General features: G+C 35.8%; 1 protein-coding gene across 4 annotated transcripts in view; it reads right to left on the minus strand.

Annotated features, from left to right (window-relative positions):
• The window catches only part of CDH18 (cadherin 18), a 656995-nt gene that overhangs the window by 498017 nt on the left and 140747 nt on the right, over positions 1-18231 (minus strand). For 3 of the 4 annotated variants that reach the window (XM_087890242.1, XM_087890248.1, XM_087890243.1), the window contains exon 2: positions 16618-16697. The gene's annotated coding sequence lies outside the window, so the exon portion shown is untranslated. Of the gene's footprint in view, positions 1-1114; positions 1245-11376; positions 11444-16617; positions 16698-18231 lie in introns of those variants that run through there. The other variant, XM_087890244.1, reaches the window with a different exon arrangement.

The following is an 18231-nucleotide window of genomic DNA, read 5'->3' on the forward strand; positions in this document are numbered from 1 at the left end:
GGCAGAAGGAGCTATATTTTATGATTGAGCACTAAAATGGAAGAATTATGTTATATATCAATGTTGTGGGTATGTGTATGTGGAAATACATGGGGCTACCCTTGAAAAGTGTTCAGAGACTACAGTTGGTCCAGAACACAGCCGTGCGAGCTGTCGTGGGTGCACCTAGTTACACCCACATTACACCAATTCTCCGCGAGGTGCACTGGCTCCCTATTGGTCTCTGGTCACAATTCAAGGTGTTGGTTATTACCTTTAAAGCCCTACATAGCTCAGGGCCAGGTTATCTTCGAGACCGCCTTCTGCCGCAGAGCTCCCAGCAACTGGTAAGATCCCACAGAGTTGGTCTCCTCCAGGTCCCGTCAGCTAAACAATGCCGGATGGTGGGCCCGTGGGGGAGGGCCTTCTCTGTGGCTGCCCCAGCTCTCTGGAACCAGTTACCTCCTGAGGTCCAGACCATCCCCATCCTATTGGCCTTCCGAAAAGCGCTCAAGACCTGGCTTTTCTGGCAGACCTGGGGCCGTTGATCTCACTGTTGTGATCTGGCGAGATCCGGCCATAAATTGCGTGAATGAGTTTTTAATGTTTTTAATTTTTCAATGTTTTTTTTATAATGATTTTTTAAAATGTATTGTGAGCTGCCCTGAGTCTTCGGAGAGGGTCGGCATATAAATTTAATTAATTAAATTAAATTAAATTAAATTATTCAACATTTCCAATAGGGAGATTCAAAAGCTGTCTGACTAGCTTCTTTGAATAGATTCAAGGCTCTGGCAATTTTGTGTCCCAACTCGATCCATGGGTAGCCTCTTCTTCTGTAGTTCTAGGTGATTTGGAAGTACAGAATTCTGTTCTCACAAGAAGTATTTTTTAATATGTTCATAAGTCAAGTTCACACTGGAACAATATTTTCATCCCAATATTTCCAATGGATATGGAGCCTCATTCATAGGGTCCTATGCATTTAAGATTATTATAATATGAGATACCAATTACTTATCTTAAAATGTTCTGTTATTGGGAAATATTAGGGTTACCCTAATATTCACCCTATAAATCTTCACATACACACACACACATCTAAATCATCTGAGGAAGGATTTTTTTTTCTTACCCAGATTAGCTGTGCCATTCTTGAATCCATTTCAAGTCCTGATTTCTTTCTACTTCAATTTGCTTTTGTCACCAATATGATAGTTTTCTATATATTGGTGTATACACACACACTACACATTGTAGGTCACCTTTTTTAAAAAAAGAAAAAAACCCTCTTATTCCTTATTTTTAACATGCAACTCACAAAACTCAGTCTGCAAAGCCTGATGTTAATGTCATATTTCAGTTACTTATTGGCTTACTGAAGGGTATTAAATGAACAATACTTCGCCTTTTGAATAGTATTATTAAGTCATGTCTTCCACTGTAAGCATGAAGTTATTCACAGATATTGCAGTTATTCACTGTGAGCATGAAGTTATTAAAGATATAACAATACAATTTTAATAAGGTCAGAAGGTAGCAAATAGGTTTATGTTTAATCATATACATATACTGTTCACATATGCATATGAAACATGCATATTTATGTGTATATTCATATAAATGTGTATTTATATGGGCATATGTACATACTTATTCATGTACATGATAGATTGATCTATAATTTTAGAAAAGCTATATTCTGTATCTATCCATCTATCCTGTAATCTATGGCAGTTTAATCAATCTTTACAGTGCTCAAAAAAATTATCTCTTTCAACATTTCCTAAATAGATCATAAATGTGTATGTGTCTCAGAGGACAGCATTACTAAAGTATGACTACATTTCATTACTCAGTACAGCACTACATTGCCACATACTCATTAGTGCTGCTGATATTCATTGAGCTTTAGTGATCATGGCTGCATCACACCAACATAATTTTCTTCTTGGGAAAAAAAACTTAGAAGGAACCAAGATTGTTTTTACTATTTTCCTAAGGGAGGAATATATCCAATCTGTTAACTTCTGTCTCAAATTTAGAAACTCTGTCCACTGCCTGGAGTTTCATCCTGATGGGGCTCAAGGTTGACTCTTCCTTTCATCCTTCTAAGGTCAGTAAAATGAGAACCCAGATGGTTGGGGGGCAATATAATAACATTGTAAACTCTCCAGAGTGCTATAAAGCACTATGGAGCAAAATATAAACTAAGCGCTATTGCACTCTCCTCTCTTATTATTGTTCTTTTGAACCATTGTAATTTCTACTCAGTTCCAGTAAAGATTTTAAACTATTGCTTGTCAAATAGTTAAAAGTTCATTCTAAATTTGAGACAAAAGTTAACAGATTGGATATATTCCTCCCTTAGGAAAACAGAAAAACAATCTTGGTTCCTTCTAAGTTTTTTTTCCCAAGAAGAAAATTATGTTGGTGTGATGCAGCCATGATCACTAAAGCTCAATGAATATCAGCAGCACTAATGAGTATGTGGCAATGTAGTGCTGTACTGAGTAATGAAATGTAGTCATACTTTAGTAATGCTGTCCTCTGAGACACATATGCATTTATGATCTGTTTAGGAAATGTTGAAAGAGATGAAATTTTTTGAGCACTGTAAAGATTGATTAAACTGCCATAGATTACAGGATAGATGGATAGATACAGAATATAGCTTTTCTAAAATTATAGATCAATCTGTCATGTACATGAATAAGTATGTACATATGCCCATATAAATACACATTTATATGAATATACACATAAATATGCATGTTTCATATGCATATGTGAACAGTATATGTATATGATTAAACATAAACCTATTTGCTACCTTCTGACCTTATTAAAATTGAATTGTTATATCTGTAATAACTTCATGCTCACAGTGAATAACTACAATAACTTCATGCTGATAGTGGAAGACATGACTTAATAATACTATTCAAAAGGCAAAGTATTGTTCATTTCAGTAAGCCAATAAGTAACTGAAATATGACATTAACATGAGGCTTTGCACATTTTGTTCATTACATTATTATTATTACTGTTATATATAAAATCTCACATACATATTGCACATTGACCTACACATCCAAATCCACCTCATGGTGGTGAAAATGCCTAATATCCTGCTTTCTATTTTATTCCAAAACAACAACACAGTGCGGGAGGATAGACTGAGAGAGTCACTGGCCCAAACCAGCTTTCATGTCTAACAGAATCTTAAAACTCATAGTCTCCTGACTTCTATTTACTGGGTGCTGTGGAACAATGGATTTCAACTTTTATCTGTGAATTTAACCATATGGTTGCTGTAAGCAAGAAGAAAGGTATATCTGGCAGTTAAGTTTGGGTGGTCCCCTCAAAAATATATGTAACCTCCTAAAAATATGGGATGACCCCAAGTGTGGGGACAAAAGACTCATATTAAGAACCATGAGTGTAGAAGATGGTTACACAGAATAATATCTGAGATAGAATTGTACTTAGCTATATCAACTCCATTTTTCTTGTAAACAAGGAATTTGCTTAGTCACGGGCTAAACAATTGGAATATTATATCCTTGCAGGATGTGGCAAACATTTGGAACAAGACCTACTCTGGCTATTTTTATTACAGATAGAAGAATTTATAGAAACCTAAGTGCTAACTGCTGAAAACAGAAGACTTGAAAACTGAAGACTTTCTTTTTTTTTTTTCCAGTTGTATTCAGTACTTTAGCAGATGGATGAATCTGCTAGATGCTTTCATAGTCAGTTCTATGCCTTCCTTTGATTTTATTTTTTAACAAATCTGAATCTATGTTTGATTGACCATGTACTTAGGTTGCCCAAGGAAAAGTTGGTCATGTTTTTGGTGTGCTTGACCAGACTATTCAGACTCTTAAGAAAGGTACTGGAGATTTAACAAATTGTGTCTGATTTAATAGAAGGACAGACTTGGAACCATGTCACTTAGGTGACTGAGAAGGGAGAAGAATGTTAAGAGAAATTTTCTCCAAGAGCAATAAAGAGGAACCTAAAGGCTGATATAGAATTGGCTTCAACTTCCGTCATGGTATACCTATGCTGCAAAGGGCTTGATGGGTAATCATAGGTTGTAGATGGCCACAACAGGCCAACACAAACCCAACTTCCAACTGCACATTGTGCAGAGATGTGCATCTTACATGCTGACTGGTTGATCTGATTTCCTGTTCTGTGATTTGTTGTTTGAGTATCTCCTAACCAGAAGGTTAACATTTGCAGATGTATAAATGCAATGGCTATGCAACTGACTACAAACGGGACACATATGTTCCCTTGGGTGCAGTATTGGAGAAGTCTGCTCTACCCTTAAGGCCCCAGGGAACAAAAGTCATACTGAGTCTAAAATAAATCACCAAACAAATTGATTTAATTTTAACCACCATAGAGTTTGTACGTAGTTATTTCTCATCTCCTAAATGAGGAAGGTCAAGACATATGAAAAGACTTCAACAAAAGGTATGATATGGAAAACATGCTATTTGTACTGAGAAATCAAAACACAAAGAAATCAAACCAATTATTTTAGCAATTTTTTTTTAAAAAACCCTAAATACATTTAATCCTAAAAGACATACTTTCTGAAAGGACTGGCAAATAAAACTACAATCAAATAGTTTTCAAAGGTTTTTGTGCCATAATCAGGCTCTGAGGAGGAATAAATCAAATTAATTTGACCAGCACTGTAAGCAAAAGCCAAGAATGTATTCACCGATACCTATTTAGTGGCTGGATCCCCAAAGAGGACTGAAACTTTTTCATAGTGAAATTGACTATCAAGAAATTAGTGGGGTTTTGGAGGAAATCTGTGACAAGCCCTGCTGATTTTATATCTTTGTCTTACAGATACCATCATGTTAAAAAAAAAAAAATCAATCCCACATTTTGTCACCAATGTGAAAAAGGTGCCAACGGTAAAAAAGGAGGGGTTTTGAAGGCCTGAGGCCTAGGAACCATAGTTTGCAATGTGCCATTATAGATTCACCTATGTGCCTTTTTAACAACTATGCACTGTGGGAGCCCAGAACTAATGGTGAAGTGACCAGGTTCTAGTCCAACTTTAGCTTATGTTGCTAGTTTGGTTATTCTGGTTAGGCCCATATATAAGAGACTGTAGACTTTCTTGTAATAGTAATATTTATTTCTTTTCTTCCTCAGGAACACAATTAGAGAAGCTTTGATCTGGGAGGAGCGAGAACTTATATACAGAGGAGGCGGGGCTAATGGTAAGTAGTAACCAATGGTAAGTGACACAATGACATCACACAATGACATATACACAAGCACACATATTTACAGATATCAGGTTAGGTATTTTCATCTGTAACAAATCCCCCTCTAAAATACCTAACTAATGGTGAGTTATTAAGATCATATATGTACATTAAGTTTGGAAGTCAAATACATATGTTGTTTGATTGGCAATGGCTTAGTGAGGATATCAGCAATTTGTTCATTAGTATCGCAATGGACAGCTTTAATAAATCCTATACTTGACAGTTGCCTCACATGTTTATATTTGATATCGATATGTCGAGATCGTTGACCTATTGCTTCGGAAGCTGATATGTCAATTGCTGCCTTATTGTCCTCATTGATAATAATTGGATAAACAGGTTCATCCCACACATTGGATAACAAATCATCGAACCAAGTTAGATTGTTGACCGCTTTGGATAAGCAAACATATTCGGCTTCTGCTGTAGAAGTGGCAATTAAATTCTGTTTGCCTGTGTACCAGTGCACCGCACAGCCATTTATAAGAAAAACATATCCAGAAGTGCTTTTTCTGGTTTTTGAATCAGTAGCCCAATCAGCATCAGCGTAGCAGGTCAAAGTTGGTTTTTCAGAAATGAATGGTTCTAAGAATAAGCACATATCAATGCTAGATTTTAGATATTTTAGAATCCTTTTAATTCCCTCCCAGTGGTATGAGTTAGGATTGCTTACATGTCTTGACAACAAATTTACGGCAAGGGTGATATCAGGCCTGGTCCAATTAGATATGTATAATAAGGACCCAATAATTGATCGATATAAAGTGTTATCCTTGAATGGTTCGTACTCATTATACACATTCCTATAAAAATCAGTTGACATAGGAGTATCACAAATTTTTGAGTTAATTAAGTTACATTTTTGTATGAGTTCCATAATCTTGTCTTTCTGAGATAATTTGAATCCCTTATCTGTTTTGTCAATTTGGACTCCTAGATACTTATTTACCTTTCCTAATATTTTTAAGTTGAAATTTTTGCCTAGTTGTTCAGCGAAATTATCACATTTAATTTTGTCATGTCCAAAATACAATATATCATCAACATAAATCAAAACATATTCAATAGAATCATTATTTTTTTTCGTGAAAAAGCAAAAATCAGATGAAGTAGCCACAAAACCTATATTTTTAAGTATCTTTGATAAGCACTCATACCACCGCTTACCGGACTGTTTTAGTCCATAAAGGCTCTTATTTAATAGCCAAATTTCTCCCTTTTTTGTATCCTTTCCTGGGGGTGCTTTCACATAAATTTCTTTATCTAGATCAGCGTGCAGATAGGCTGTCTGCACGTCAAATTGATATACTTCCAGATTTAAGATAGAAGCTAACACTAGTGCTGTTTTCACACTTTCTGATCTAACGGTTGGGGAGTAAGTGTCTTCATAGTCATCCGGAAATCTTTGGGCAAAGCCTTGAGCCACTAACCTGGCTTTGTATAGGAATTTACCATCCTCTAGCTCCTTGATTTTATAGATCCACCTAGTGCCAATAGGGGATTTCTCAGTGGGCAGGTCTGTTGGTGTATATACATTTAGTTCTCTCAAACTGTCCATCTCTTTTTTCATTGCTTCCTCCCACTTACTTTTTTCTTCTAGGGGTAGCTTAAGTATGTCGTCATATGTGTTAGGAGTCAGGTGTTTAGCTTGGATAGACAGTACGTAATCATCTAATCTTTTAGGGATTATGCCCCTATTGGATCTAATGGGCCTATTCTGGGGATGTTCATCGCTATGCATATACTTAGCTTCTTTTTCGGTTAATTGATCTACCTTCAAAGTGGGGTGTCCTTTTTTCCATTCATCATTAACTATTACTGGGCATTTGATTCTGTTTGTAGACGTGGATTTGGGGTTCGTATCTGATGTGTGATGTTTTGCGTGCGTGTGTGTAATATTTTTTGATTCTGGGTAAATTTCATTGAGATGTAATTTTGACCAGTTCATGTGTTCATGAAACACGGCAGATCTGGATACAATGAAGTGGTTATTTTTATCAATGAAGCGATATCCCTTGGTTCCTGATTCGTACCCCATAAATATCAGTCTTTTGGATACTTTCTCTCCTTTGCGCCTTAACTGTGAGGGCACATATACATCAGCAGATACACCAAATACGTGCAAATGCCCAATTTTTGGTTTCCTTCCATACATGAGTTCGTATGGGGTCTTGTTGATTGTACTGGACCATAAGCGATTTATAGTGTAATTGGAATAAGTAAGGGCTTCAGCCCAGAATGACTGGTTTAAGCCAGCATCATCTAACACACATTTAACCATGGTTTGTAGCAAACCATTTTTCCTTTCAGAAACTCCATTTTGGAATGGGGAAAATGGACAAGATTTAAAGTGCAATATTCCTTGTGATTTTAGCCAAGTTGAAAATTCGTTGGATAGGAATTCCGACCCCCTGTCAGTCATTATTTGTTTAATTTTGGTATTGTGTTGCGTTTCTACCATCTTAAAGAACTCCTTAAATTTTTTGAAAACCTCACTTTTGTGATTAAGGGTGTATACAAAACCAAATCTACTATAGTCATCGACTATGGTCAGGAAGTATCTTTTTTTATATTTAATTGAAGGTTTTAATGGGCCTACTACATCCATATGAATTAGTTGAAAGGTTGATTGTGTGGTGCGAGTGGCTTTTTTGGGTTTTGGTTTGTTTTTAATTTTGGATGAATTGCACACAGAGCATTCTAAGTAATTTTTACAGTTCTTTATTTTTAAATCTTCGGAACACTCTAACATTTTTCGTATGACTGGAAAGCTCGCGTGTCCTAGCTTTCTGTGGAGTAAGTGACTACAATTATCGTGAATAGGTTTTCCATTGTTTAAATTTTCAGACATATTAGTATCAGTGGTTGATGCATTCTTATTATTACTTTCATCATGGCTATCTGAATTTGGCTTTTCGTTTCTTAATTGATAGTTTGCATAGACTAGTTCGTTATCTTGTGGCAGTAGGTATGTTAGTCCATCATTTGTAAATAGTTTACCTATGTTTCTGTTGTTCTTAGTCATAAATACCTTTCCACCTCTGAAAATGGTTTCTATTGCATTCTCTATGCTTAATTTTAGGGTTGCCAATATGTTATTTGGAATTTCGGGCACAAATAGTACCCCCTCTATTTTTCCTATACCCTTTATATGCGTGTCTCCTATTCCTCTCACTAGGACTTTATTTTGGTTTGCTACTTTAATATAATATTTCTTTTCAGTGAAGTTGCTTAATATTTCTCTATTGTGAGTTGTATGGCATGTGGCTCCTGAATCTATGAGCCAGGTGTTGAGTGAATCAGACATCAAAGTGTTATTGTTTCTTATTCCATATAGTGACCCTTTCTTATTTTCTTTAGGGTTATTTCTGTATGTTTGTCTTTCTCTAGAGTGTGGTGATTCTCTTCTCTTATACCTATAATCTGGGGAAGTTCTGTCTAAAAAGTGTATTCTCCTATCCTTGTGTTTATATGAGTCACTGTATCCTATATTCTTGGGGCAGTCTCTACTCTGATGTCTTTCAGATCCACATGTGAGACATTCATGTGGGTATCTGTCTCTGGCCCTGAAATCAGTCCTTCTTTGATTTCTATCTTCTCTTTGTAGTGTATATCGCTCTCTTCTAAGTCTATCTTCAGTAATAAGCTTATTGGTAAGATTTTCTAAAGTAATTTGCTCTATACTTAGGTTATCTATCAAGGTAATGTAGTTATCCCAGCTGTGATCTAATGAGTTAATTATAATGCTTTTCATGGTGTTGTCAGAAATGGTTTCTCCCCTTTGAATAAGGTCTGCTCTTACAGCGTTTAGATTCAAGATATGTTCACTCATGGATGTATCATGTTTTAGTTTGGCAGAATAGAATTCCCTAGAGATTTTTGTGGTGGTGGCTACATTTTTGCTATAGAACAGTCTGAATAATTTTTGATATACTTCAAATACAGTTAAATTATGCTCTATACTGGGGAGTATACTTTGAGAAATAGAAACAATTAATATATAATATGCTTTGTGATGGAGGCAGTCTATTTCATAGGTCCAAGGCTTATTTGGTGGGTTATCAATAAAAAATAAAACATTTTCTTTCAAATATACAATCTGTAAACACTGATCCCATTCCATTAAGTTGCTTCCATCTAATTTCAATTTTATAAAGTCTGGAGGTATTGTCCCTGAGTGTAGTGAGGTGTTATTCATGTTTAGTAGTTGTCCATGGTTTAAGACCTTAGCATACTCGCAATAAGGTCTGGGGATGGTAGATGTATGTCTGTATTTACTTATCTCTATGTTGTCTTGACTTGTATCTATGTTTCCTTTTTCCTTTTCTGCAGGCTCGTTCTGGGCATGCTCAGTCTTCATTTTCTTCCAGCAGTCGGCGAGGGAGGTTCCTTTGTTTGCAGCTCCCGGGGTGATGTCCCAGATGGCCTTCTGTTGTTCTGTTTTGTTTCCAGAGGGCCTCTGGTGGCTGGAAAATGCCTGGGACGCTGCTCTGCTCGTCGTGGAGTCTCTGGAGTCGCGAGGATCGGGGGAGAAGACACTGGAGGCTTGTCGGCCATTTTCTCTGCCACTATTGCTGGTGGAGCCGGGTTGCTCTGCGAGTCGCTCTTCGGTAGGTGAGTATGATTGCCAGCGCGTCTTTCTTCGGGTGGCTAGGTCTTTGTTTAGATAGTCTGTTTCTTTTTGGCTTTTTGCTGATGGTAGTTTAGAATTTTCTGTTTTATTTTCTGATAGTTCGTTTGGTATTTTTAGTTTAGTCCCGAGTGCTGCAGTCAGCACTTGTATAGCGTTGTCTATTTCTACTTCAGTAGGTTGAGCTTTGCTTTGTTTAAATAATTGTTTTTTATTTGTTTTTGGGCTCAGGTAGTCATCTTCTTGGTAGTTTTCGTTTTTCATTTCGTATTTTGAGGTTTGGGATTCTTTTAGTAATTGGTCGGGCATTTTAGAGGTATTAGGTGGGTAAGATGGCTGCCATAAAAAAGGCGGGAAGCTGTCGCCATCTTTGGTGTCGTTTTTGAAGTTAGGGGTTGAGTTTCTTACCTCGTAGTTTTCTTGTTTGTTATTTTCGTTATCTGCTGCTGTTCCGTGGTCTTTTATCATGCTGCGGATTTTCACAAGCAGATTTGATTCAGTTGTAGTTGTTTCTATTAATTGTAGTATTTTTCTTTTTACTTCATCTTCTTTGTTTGGCGTTGAGAAGGGTTCTTCTGCTTCAGCTAGTGGTTGTTCGTTTTGCGTTAGCTGTTCATATTCTTGTGATTGCGTTTGTTTCTTCATGTTTTCAATTGGTGTATATATGTCAGGAGTCAGCTGGGCTGCCATTCTTTTTGTTATGTATCGGGTGGCAGGTCTTCTTTTTTCTTTTTGTGAGTCTTGCATCTTTATGTTTGGTTGGGCCTACCAAACCATCCTCTTGCTACCAATTTGTTGCTAGTTTGGTTATTCTGGTTAGGCCCATATATAAGAGACTGTAGACTTTCTTGTAATAGTAATATTTATTTCTTTTCTTCCTCAGGAACACAATTAGAGAAGCTTTGATCTGGGAGGAGCGAGAACTTATATACAGAGGAGGCGGGGCTAATGGTAAGTAGTAACCAATGGTAAGTGACACAATGACATCACACAATGACATATACACAAGCACACATATTTACAGATATCAGGTTAGGTATTTTCATCTGTAACAGCTTACCATTTTAAAAAAGTAGGATAAAAATCCTAAAAACATATTTAAGGTATGAGTGATGTTATCTTTAGGCAATGGCTAAATGGTAATTGATACTACATTTCCCTGCCTGATACATCAAGGTTGAGACCCCCATCCATAGTTACTCCTCAAAATTCATAGATTTCTTTTTAAGATAGGACAGTAAAAAACTAGGCCTTGAATCCCTTTCATGTTCATTTATAATCTCCATAATTTGTCTTTGGTTTCATTTGGTTTTTAAATTTTGTTTCATGTAGTTTTTAAAATCTGGCCTAGTTGCTGGTAGTTTTCGTAATTTTAAAAGCATAATGCTCCCCACCATCACATTCTATTTCTATCTTTGTTTATGTTTTAGAAAGAAATTAATCAGCTGCAGTTGGATCCACCTTTGTCTTTCATTTAATCCACCAGCTTATCTTCGGGCAAAAAAATGAAAAGGCCTCCATAGATGACTGACACTTCACCTTAGTGTTCTTGGTTGGCATGGCAACTGTGGAAGTTAAACAAATAATTCCCTCTAAAGCCTAAACTGTCAGAAGCCCCAACTAAAAAACAAATGGCATAAATCTCTGTTCTGTAATTCTTCAGAGAGAGTTTATTTCCATCTATTCCTAGTTTCTTATCATATCATTACCCAATGGCCATGGCTAGCTTAAGTTGGAAAATTCAGGTGTAAACTTGGATTCAGGTTTTAATGTGAATGTGGTATGCCATATTCTTGTCCCATTCCTGATAATGTGAGTCCATCATATTTACACCACTTTCATTTGTATTTATTTCAAGAACTTCACTGCTTCTGTGTCATTCTATATTTTTTTTAGAAAAAACATTTTCTTGATCTATAGGCAATGCCAAAGAAGTAGTGCAAGATTGGAAGATGTGGAAAGACCTGGCCCACAGAATTGCCAAGAATCGGACATGATTAAATACCGTATTTTTCGGAGTATAAGAAGCTCCGGACTAAGACACACCTACCTTTTATGGGGAGAAAAACAAGAAAAAAAAATCTGCCTCTGCCTCCCAGCAATTTGCCTCATTGCAGCAAACAGCAGACACCCTGCTTTAGTTTCACTTTTGTTTTCAGCACAACCTGATTAGCACAAGAAAAAAAATCTGCCTCCCAGTAATTTGCCTCCTTGCAGCAAACAGTGGAGGCCTGCGCAGCAATAGGCAATGGCAAACCCTGCAGCCTGAAACAGCTGAGGGTTGGCAGGCCAATCCAACCGATAATCAACTGCTTGTGCTAATCAGGCTATATTGAAGTTGAAACGGGCTGTTTGCTGCTTACTGCAAGGAGGTAAATTGCTGGGAAGCAGATTTTTTTTTCTTGTGCTAACCAGGCTGTGCTGAAGCTGAAACAGGTTGTTTGCTGCTTGCTGCAAGGAGGTAAATTGCTGGGAGACAGAGGCCAAAGGGTGGGGGCCAGCGGGAGGGCGGTGCTACATTCAGTGTATAAGATGCACCCAAATTTTCACCCTCTTTTAGGGGAGAAAAGTGTGTTTTATACACTGAAAAATACAGTAAATATCATCATCATCATCATTACAGGAAGTGTAATGATTTTTCAGGACTTATAAACTCCTTTATGGGAAAGTCCATAATAATATCCTTTTCTGTTTTTAACACATCAGACTTTGTGTATTGCACATATTTCATTTCATGTATTTTGTTAGATAACTCAAATACGTATACATAGTTTAATTTAATCTAACTTTTTCAATTTGGAAGCCATCTGACTCCACAACAATTCTGAGGGTTGTTGTGGGTTTACCATTAAAGATTATTTAAAAGAAATAATAGTAATCAAATAAAAAAAACTATAATTGACTTGAAGACCAACCCATAACACACACAGAGAGAAAGAGAAATACACATATACACACCAAAACAACCTTCCCCCCACCAAAACAAAATAGAAACCTGATTGGGCTTGACTGGCATACTAATTTGGAGCCTGGGAGAACAACGAGGGTTTTTTAAAAATGCAATAAATAAATAAATTGTTAAATGGAAACAATAAAGATCTCCAGAAAGATGTCATTCCAGAGAGGAATAAAAATGAGAATTCTTGGGACCCACAAGCATCAGATCAGGACCTAATTTAATGTCTCTTGGTGGGCCTGGGACTAAGTTGTACAACTGATCCCAAACCAGTGGGTGATTTCAAATAATGGTTTCATGTAAATGTGAAACGAAAAGAGAGTGAGAATCAAACCTTGTGAAACCCCACTTATGAGGGGCCATAAAGCACAAACTTTCACCCTCTGTCAATGTCAGTTGAAACCAGTCACGAAGAAGAAAAACACAGCAAAATAGTCCTTCTCACTTGCAGTCTCAAAACATTTCAAAAAGATATCATGGTACTGAAAGCCATTGAGAGATCAAGAAGCACCGGGATGGATGCATCACCCCTTTCCCAGCTCCACCACAGATCATCATCAACTGCAACCAATGCTGTTTCTATACATTCTATACAACACTGAATCTTGGTCTTAATCCTGAATATATAATTTTTGGGATTGGGTTATGCATACAAATGTTACCTGGAATTTTAGGCTTCATTATTAGCCTTTTAATAAAGTTGATACTAGCATTTTAGTGTGGCTTTATGCTTCCTTTTGAACTTGAGGAAACCATGTTTTCTTTTTAGCTAAAGTCATTTCTTTTTTTTAACATGGAAAAATTATCCTATTCATCAACCAAACAATAAGAAGCATATTCTGGACTCCTTGAGTTCTGGTAAGTATTAAAGAAACTAGCCTGGGGTGAAATATATAAAGGGGAAGATGCAATATATTACATTTTACTTATTACATTTATTTGCTGCCCAAGTCATCACAAGGATGGTGTCTGCCATTTCTCATGTCTTTGTTGTTTACTAATGAATCATATATAATGAATGGTTTCTGTACCCTATATAAAGACTTAACCTCCCTTACTAAACACTTTTGCTTTGCCTGAATTACTTGGCGATTCATACTTTTTGGTGGGCAAAAAAGCCCCTTTGCAAATGTAAAAGTCTCTCTCAAATTCAGAGTTCAAGTTGCTACCACCAAATGTAGGTTGTCTGAGCTTCTCGGCAACACAAAACCTGCTAAAAACTTTGGAGGACAGCCAATATTTAAGTGGGAAAAGAATATTATAATGTGGAGGGCTACTTATGTATATGAATAGATTATTGCAAAGTAGAAATCCTTTGCCAAAAGATAAATCTATAGTTTGGCTGATCTTAGGTACATCATGATATAACAAAATACATACAATTAGTACACAAAATAAGATCACTCCCCTATCTCTTAAGTCTTATGTTTTATTTCATTCCTCTCTCTCTTTGGAGCAGACTTACTCTACCCAGGGCCGGATTTAGATGAAAAGAGGCCCTAGGCTATTCCACTTATGAGGCCCTTTCACCTATAGTGAAAGTGTAATTTTAATTTTGCTAACAATTTGAATGTAGGCCCCTCTTGAACTTGAGGCCCTAGGCTGAAGCCTAGTTAGCCTATAGGAAAATCTGGCCCTGACTCTACCATAATTATTGCTATGACAGTTTGCTGAAAAATGTGAAAAACCAAGCTCTCCAGGGATATCAAAGCATATAGGGAACAACTGTTATTTAATAAAGATACAAATAAAATCAAATATTTTGGCTGTAGAATTGAAGGCCTAAAATTATTTTCCCTTTGTAATATCAGAATGAATTAAAAATCAATATTATGTAGAAGATAATACTCCATATAGCATGAAAATGCAAACAATGTATAAAAAAACGTGGTTACGTATTATTTGACTTTATGGTACTCTATGTAGTCTAAAGAATTAGAAAGCTTGCCTTCAACAGCTTTATTCCCACCCAGGTGTAAAGAATAGTTATGGCTTCAATTACTTGGTATGTTCTGTTAAAAGATATATATATATATTTTCATTCCTGTTCTAAAATATTTTTTTCTAAAGCATGTATTAGTTAAACACAAAGTCCACCATGGGGAATGAATAACTTGAAACAATTTGAAAATGTCATCAAATATTCTCTTAATATGGTTTGGTATGTGTTTAAATTAAGAATTTAGGAACTACAAGGAAATATTCAAAGAATATCAGCAAAAACTATTTAGCGAAAACTATTCAAAATATTCCATTAATTTTTCTTTCAAGCGATATCAAAATGAATGTTGAAGGCATTATTCTATTGAAATATCCCCTCCCCCGTTTTCCAGCAAAGATGGAGGTTGTCGTTATTATGGTTGGTCACACAGACAGCCAGATGTTTAGAGTGGATTTGGCCTTTTTATCCACCTATGGATATATATATAGATACTGTCACAGGATGTATTATTATTGTTATTGTTGTAGTTGTTATAAATTCATTAGAATTGGAAGATGGTTGGACATTTCTGGTATGGAATACATTTCTTCATTTTTAACTGATCTGAATCTTTGACCTTGATAAAGGTATATGGGACACCTAGGATTCATAGAAAGATTTGACAGCTAATCTTATATTTTCTCTCAGGGAATATCTATAATGGGTGCAAGAGAAGAAATGCACACTACACCATGTTAAGAACTGGGACATGACTCAAAAATGAAGTTCCTTTTGGAAACATTCATCATTCTAAGTTAGAAAGGAGAAGGAGAACCTTGAGCAATATTCTTCTCCCCCCCCCTCTGTGTGTGTGTGTGTGTGTGTGTCACTGCGTTATTTTATTTGCCAGCTGAACTCATCATTTCTGGACTGTCAGACTCTCCGTAGCTTGCCAACTCCTTATCAGTAAGCTACTACGCATGTCCATCCACCCACATTCCTTTTCACACACTTTTTCCTTTGTTCTCTTTCCAGAAAGGTCCGGCTGAGAGATAGCCAGCCCGAATTACTTTCAAAAATGTAGCAATTACTTTTCTTAGTTAGTGAGGTGTTTTATTTTCTTTATAACAAATAAATGAGTTTTATTAGAAACTCTTCCTCGCGTTTCTTTTCAGAATATTGCAACTTGGAATAAGCCACGATCCATCTCCTCTAAACCAGGGTAATTAGTCCCAGAGCCAAACATGGGATTAATAAATGCCCTGACAGTGTGTGTGTGTGTGTGTGTGTGCATGTGGGTGTGTGTGTGTATGTCCATACACATACAGACACACAGATATACATTATGTGACCTTGAATATATGCACACCCATGTTACAATTGAGAAATGCAGGAGAATTGAAGGAACGTGGTCCAATTTTGATTTCTAGATGAGTGAGCAAGAGAATAATGCAGGGAGCCCAGAAGCAATTTCTAAATGACTTGCTCTATTGATGCAGTGCTTCTGCTGCACATTATCCTGTTAAATGACTGAGAAAAATGTACATAGTTGTTTGTTTTTCTAATGTAAATTTAAGAACTTAAACAACATCAAAACAAAAAAAGCCCAACCATACCTTGGATCTTCTCCATGCTTTGGTAACCTGGTTGCATGATATCATGTTATTTACCATTCTTGCTCATGACTCAGACTAAAGGATTTATCGTCATGATTTTGGATTTTTTGAAATAATACACAAACAGCACAGACAAATAACTGATTTGCTGAAAAATGCAACTGACAATACTGCAAGATTTCAGGTCAGATAATAACGGCATCAAATACCTTTTGGATAATGCTTCATTCCAATTTTAACATTTCTTTTGATGATTTTAGGAGGCTGCTAATGAAGGAAGATTGTCTCACTAAAACAGAAAACAGAAACAAAGATTATTTGTAGTATTCAGTCATGTACTTTTTAAATTAAGGATGCCAAAGTAATAAGAAAATAATGAATTAGATATCTATTCTTACAGTCTTAATGAATAATCAAGTGTAATAAATGTATTGAGATTTATTATAGCCACCTCTGTCTCCAAAAGTGACTATGGACAGTGCACAACAATCAGATAAAAACCACAAATATAAAAACAAAAGATATCTACAAATAAATATGAAAAACAAATGTACAAACCCATAGGCAAACAGAAAATAAAAATGGCCACCCTCAGAATTTACCCAAGACTTTTAAACTAACTTTGGCGATATCATATAGCAGTCATGTAATATTTGTGTAATAGAAATGTTTATGGGTGAAATAAAAAGAGTTGATTTTGAAATGCCATTCCACTTTTATCTCATGGTCCAAACACATACTTCCTAGAAAAATACATATCTTGTTTCTGTACATAGTTTGCATGTATATAGAGTTTGCATTTTATTGTTTTTCTATACCTCCTTGTTGATCTATATTTTAATTGTTTCTATAACTACATTCTTTTTTGGTTCTTCTAACTGTTTGCCTTTTTTCATAACATCCACAATTAATTTTGGTCTTTAAATTTAAAACTTAGTTATTATATGTGTTGAGAATGCATAGTGTGAAAATATTTTCAAAATTTCCATATTTGATGAAAAGCCAGTTCTTTGTTTTGACTTCTATCTGTTTTCATTTTACTTTATATACATTATCTCAAATTGGGTTTAAAATTTATTTATTTATTTATTTATTCATTCATTCATTCATTCATTCATTTATCTATCAAACATGTACAAGATAACAGGTATAAGTATAAACATGGACATGAACATAGGAAATGAGTACAAATAAATGGGGACAGTAGGACAGGGATGGTAGGCACGCTGGTGCACTTATGCACGCCCCCTTTATGGACCTCTTAGGAATCGGATGAGGTCCACAGTAGACAGTTTAAGGTTGAAGCTATGGGGGTTTGAGGATGTAACAATGGAGTCAGGTAGAGCATTCCAGGCATTGACCACTCTGTTGCTGAAGTCATATTTTCTGCAATCGAGTTTGGAGCAGTTTACCTTGAGTTTGTATTTATTGTTTGCCAGAGTATTATTGAGGTTGAAGCTGAAGTAGTCGTTGACAGATAGGATATTGTAGCAGACAATTTTGTGTACTATGCTTAGGTTAATTAATGCAGACAGACACATTTGCCAAATATGACAGGTAAAATATTTATTTTAAACTATAAAGTCCACAAAGTACTATTTATAAATCTATAAATGATATTTTAAAATTAAAAAAAAGATAACAAAGCAACACTTTTTTACTACTTTATAGACTTGTAGCAATGCATAATGTATGTGTGTGTGTGCATTTCACCCTATAAAATTACTACATAGAGTGACCTCGGTAAAATGTTGTGATCTTGAAACTGGTTTGATATATAACTAAACTGAAATTCAAACGTTTTAGGAAATTAATAATAATAT

This window comes from Pantherophis guttatus, chromosome 3 (assembly GCF_059756535.1).
Source record: "Pantherophis guttatus breed Tessera chromosome 3, ASM5975653v1, whole genome shotgun sequence".
Classification (NCBI taxonomy): Eukaryota; Metazoa; Chordata; class Lepidosauria; order Squamata; family Colubridae; genus Pantherophis; species Pantherophis guttatus.